A 5,353-nucleotide genomic window follows, 5' to 3' on the forward strand; every position below is an offset into this window, starting at 1 on the left:
TCTTCTGCATCTTTGGCTGTGGGAGCAGAGGCCAAGCATTCGTGCTCTACACACTCTTGCCGAGACCTGGCACTGCAGATTGTGGATTCAAATGGATTTATAGGTGTGAAATCCGGGAACTACAGCGATGCAGGTGGAGCTGTTGCAAAGGTCACTATCTGCACAAGAGGCCCAGCAGAACCTTTCTGCTCTGGCTCTTTGGCTGCGGGAGCAGAGGGCAAACATTCGTGCTCATCTCATTGTTCTTCTGGACGGCTGAGAGATGTCGCCACAGATGTTGGATTCAAATGGACTTCTAGATGTGAAAGCAGGAAACTACAGCTATGCGGGTGGCACTGCTGCAAAGCTCACTTTTGCAGAGGATGCTCAACATGAGATTTCTGTCCTGGATCTTTCGCTGTGGGAGCAGAGGCCTAACATTCATGCTCTGTTCAGTGTGCTGCAGGACGGCCAGGAGAGGGAGAGGTAGATGTTTAATTGAAATGGACTTTTAGGTAGGAAAAGGAGGAGCAACAGCAATGTGGGTAGAACTGTTGCAAAGCTCACTGTCTGCAGAAGAGGCGCAGCACCAGCTTTATGTCCTGACTGTTTGGCTGTGTGAGCAGATGACAAACATTCCTGCTCTACTCACTCTGTTACTGGACGGCAGAGCGCTGGCGCTGCAGACATTGAATTCAATGGACTTTGAGGTGGGAAAACAGGGAACTACAGAAATGCATGTGGCACTGCTGCAAAGCTCACTGTCTGCAGCAGAGGCCCAGCACCAGCCCTCTGTTCTGTCTTTTCGCCTGTGGGAACAGGGGCAAACATTCATGCTCTAATCACTCTGCTGAAGGACAGCCGTGATCAGGAAACTGGTGGTGGGAATCACCTGCACGGAGAGTGATGTGCTTCAGTGTCAGCAACATGGCAATGTGCACTTCCTTTGTAATGTTAAGTCCATCCTACTACTGTGCCTCTTTGATCTTCTCTCCCTAGATCCAGGCGCAGTGGTCACAGACAGCAAATGTCCAGCTAATGCGTGTTGAGCCAAAGAGCCAGAGCAGAAAGTTGCTGGTGGGACTAAGCAGCAACAAGGCACATCTGCAGCAGTGCCACCAGCATGTCAGTGCACTCAATCTTTCCTGTCTAAAAAGGTAGAAGCGAGTCGCTCAAAGCGCCAACACGCAGCTTCTGCTTCTCCAGTGCACGAGCCAGTAGAGAAAGCTGCTGCTGAACATTCTGCTGAAAGTTCCATGCCCTGCTCCCACAGTGGAGGTGGTAGGGCAGAAAGCTGGTGCTGGGAATCATCTGCACAGAGTGAGGTGTGCTCTAGTGTTATCCACATGTCAATGTGCACTAACTTTAAATGTTAAGAACATCTTCCTACCATGCCTCTTTAATGTTCCCTCGACAGATCCAGGTGCAGTGCTCACAGACGGCAAACGTCCAGCTAACGGCTATAGAGCGAAAGAGAGCAGAAAGATGCTGCTGGGCCTAAGCGACAACCAGGCAGCTCTGAAGCAGTGTCATTAGCATGTCAAAGCACCCCAGCTTTCCTGCCTAAAATGGTACAAGCAAGTCTTTCAGCTGAAGGCTCCATGCCCCACTCCCACCGTGGAGGTGCCACTTCCAAAACCTGGTGCGGGGAATCACCAGCACAGAGTAAGGTGTGCTCCAGGGTCAGGAATATGGCATGTTGTCCTGGGTTCAGCAGTAGCAGTCATTTTTCTCCTTCTTGGTAGCTGGTGCAGTGCTGTGTTTTGACTTTCGGCCTGGGAACAGAGGTGCTAACAATGATGTTTTGGTTTGGCCAAGGACTTTGTGAGCCTCATACTCTGCCAGGGAGGAGGGGAAGCTGGGAGGAAGCAGAGGCAGGACTCCTGACCCAAACTGACCAAAGAGGTATTCCATACCACAGCACGTCATGCCCAGGAGGTAACAGGGAGTTAGCCGGAAGGGCTGGTAGACTGCAGGGTTGGAGGAGGTATCGGTCGGTGCTTGGTCGGGCTGGAGGTGGGGGGTGCGTTATCGGTTGGCTGGTGGTGAGGTGATGTACTCTCTTCCCTTGTTATTTCCTTTATCATTATTATTATTGGTGATAGCAGTAGTGATTTGTGTTATACCTTACTTACTAAACTGTTCTTACCTCAACCCGTGGGAGTTGCATTCTTTTTGATTCTCCTCTCCGTCCCTCTGGGACTAGGGGGAGGGCAAGAAGAGAGAGAAGTGAGTGAACAAGCGATCTGGCTGGGTTTAAACCACCACAGTTCTTTTTTGGAGCCCATCGTGGGGCATGAAGGGTTGAGATAACAACAGATCTGAGCGGATTAATAGTCACTCGTCACAATGCTGATTTATTGGCTCTCAGAGTTGTTCCTCTTGATCTCACAGTTTCGGAATGTAGTACATTACTTAGACCTGGTATTTGCTGTGTTAGTGTTTATCAAGTCTGGGGCTTGGGCTAAGGTTTTTGTTTCACTGTACTTTATGGGAATGACTTGTAATACGGGCAGGCTCCAGCAGCAGGGCGGGATGGACGTGGCCGTGGACTTGTACCTTGCCGTCCTGCTGCCCTTCACCGTCCTGGCCCTCGTCCTCGCCTCCGTCTTCGTGAGGCCGCGGGGAGCCGAGGGGGAGCAGCCTCGGGAGCCGGCGGATGGGGAAGTGGCCCGGGAGAACAGCCCCAGGGACCGAACGGTGGCGGGAGCGGTGCCGGATGCCGCGAGGGGACGGCTGCCGGTGGGGGAGGTCGGGGCGGTCAAGGAGCGGAAGGAGGCGGCTGCCGAGCAGCGGGAGAAGACGGCGGAGGAGCCGAGCCCCGCGGCAAAGCCGAGCCCCGCGGCAAAGCCCAGCCCCGCGGCAAAGCCCAGCCCCGCGGCAGAACCCAGCCCCGCTACTGCCGAGAGCATTCTCCGGAAGCCGCCCGCCGAACCCCAGGAGAATGCAGGAGACCACGCAGCATTTCCCAGCAGGGCAGAGGAAGATCTCAGTAGCATTGTCACAGGCATCTCAAAGCTCCCCAGCTTTCCTGCCTAAAACGGTAGAAGCAAGTGTATCAGTGGGAACATACATGTTCTGATTCTCCAGGGCACGAGACAGAGCAGAAAGCTGCTTCTGGGCATTCTGCTGAAGGCTCCATGCCCTGCTGACATAGTGGAAGTGGAACTGCAGAAAATTTGTGCAGGAAATCACTTGCACAGAGTAAGCTGTGCTCCAGTGTCATCAACACGGCAATGTGCACTACCTTTGTAATTTTAAGTCCATCTTCCTACAGTGCTTCTTTGATGTTCCCTCACCATATCCAGGTGCAGAACTCACAGACTGCAAACGTCCAGCTAATGCGTATAGATCCGAGGAGGCAGAGCAGAAAGCTGCTGCTGGGCCTAAGCAGCAACCAGGCAGCTCTGAAGCAGTCATTAGCATGTCAAAGCACCCTAGCTTTCCTGCCCAAAACGGTACAAGCAAGTCTCTCAAAGTACCAGTATACAGCTTCTGGTTCTCCAGAGCAGGAGACAGAGCAGAAAGCTGCTGCTGTTCATTCAGGTGAAGGCTCTGTGCCCTGCTCCCATCGTGGAGGTGTCTCTTCCAAAAACTTGCGCAGGGAGTCACCTGCACAGAGTAAGGTGTTCTCCAGTGTTAGCTATATAGCATATGCACTACCTTTGTAATGTTAAGTCCATCTTCCTACCTTGACTCTTCGATGAACTTGCACCAGATGGAGGCTCTGTGCTCACAGACTGCAAACATCCTTCTAAAGAGTATTTAGCCAAAGAGCCAGAGCAGAAAGCTGCAGCTGGGCCTAAGCAGCAACCAGGGATCTCAGCAGCAGTGTTCACAAGCATGTCAAAGCACCCCATCTTTCCTTCCTAAAACTGTAGAATCAAGTGTCTCAAAGTGCAAACATAAGTCTTCTGCTTCTCCTGATCAGGAGCCAGAGCAGAAAGCTGCTGCTTGTCATTCAGGTGAAGGCTTCATGCAATGCTCCCACCATGGAGGGGGCATGTCAAAAACCTCATGATGGGAATCACCTGCACTAAATAGGTTGTGCTTCAGCATCAGCAACATAACAATATGCACTACCTTTGTGAAGTTTAGTCCCTCTTCCTACCGTGCCTCTTTGATGTACTCGCCACTGCTCACAGACTGCAAACATCCAGCTAATGCGTATTGAGTCAAAGAGAAAGAGCAGAAAGTTTCTGGTGTGCCTATACAGAAACGAGGGTGCTGAGCAGCAGTGTCACCAGCATGTCAAATCACCCCGGCTTTCCTACCTAAAACTGTAAAACTGTGAGTGCCTGGAGAAGAGAAGGCTTTGTGGAGACCTGAATCTGAAGGGGGACTATAGGGATGCTGGAGAGGGACTACAGACTCAGACTGTAGTGATAGGACAAGGGGTAACGAGTTAAAACTTAAACAGGGGAAGTTTAGTTTGGATATAAGAAGGAAATTCTTTCCTGTTAGGGTGGTGAGGCACTGGAATAGGTTGCCCAGGGAGGTTGGGAATGCTCCATCCCTGGCAGTGTTCAAGACCAGTTTGGACGAGGCCTTGGGTGATATGATTTAGAGTAAGGTGTCCCTGGCCATCTCAGGGGGGTTGGAACTAGATGATCTTAAGGTCCTTTCCAACCTTAACTATTCTATGATTCTATGATTCTAAATTGAAGGCTTAATCCCCTGCTCCCACCGTGGAGGTGGCAGGGCAGAAAGTGGTGCTGGGAATCACCTGCACAGAGTAAGCTGTGCTCCAGTGTCAGCAATATGACAGCACCAAAAATTCCATTTGAATCCAACCTCTGCGGCACCCACTATCAGCTCTCCTATATCCGAATGCATATAGCACGAATGCTGGGCCTCTGTTCCCACAGCCGAAAAGCCAGGAGAGAAAGCTGGTGCTGGTCCTCTTCTGCAGGCAGTTAGCTTTGCAACGGTACCACCTGCATCGCTTTCACTCCTCTCTTTCTCACCTAAAAGTCCATTTGAATCCAACTTCTCTGGTGCCCTCTCCTGGCAGTCCTACAATACAGTGCGTAGAACACGAATGTTTGGCTTCTGCTCCCGCAGCCGGAGAGCCAGGACAGAAAGCTGGTGCCGGGCCTCTTCTGCAGACAGTCAGCATAATGTGCCGCCTGCATTTCTGTCGCTCCTCGCTTTCTCACCTTAATGACCATCTGAATCCAACGTCTGCGGCAAGTGCTCTCAGCTGCCCTGCAGCAAAGTAGAGCACAAATGTTTGGCTTCTGCTCCCGTAGCTGAAGAGCCAAGACAGAAAGCTGGTGCTGGGCATGTTCTGCAGACAGTGAGCTTTGTAACGGTACCACCAGTATTTTTGTCGCTTTTTGCTTTCCCACCTAAAAATCCATTTGAATCCAAC

Source organism: Pezoporus flaviventris, unplaced genomic scaffold (assembly GCF_033815535.1).
Source record: "Pezoporus flaviventris isolate CSIRO_AGI_PZ_B2104156 unplaced genomic scaffold, CSIRO_AGI_Pfla_v1 ptg000099l, whole genome shotgun sequence".
Classification (NCBI taxonomy): domain Eukaryota; kingdom Metazoa; phylum Chordata; class Aves; order Psittaciformes; family Psittacidae; genus Pezoporus; species Pezoporus flaviventris.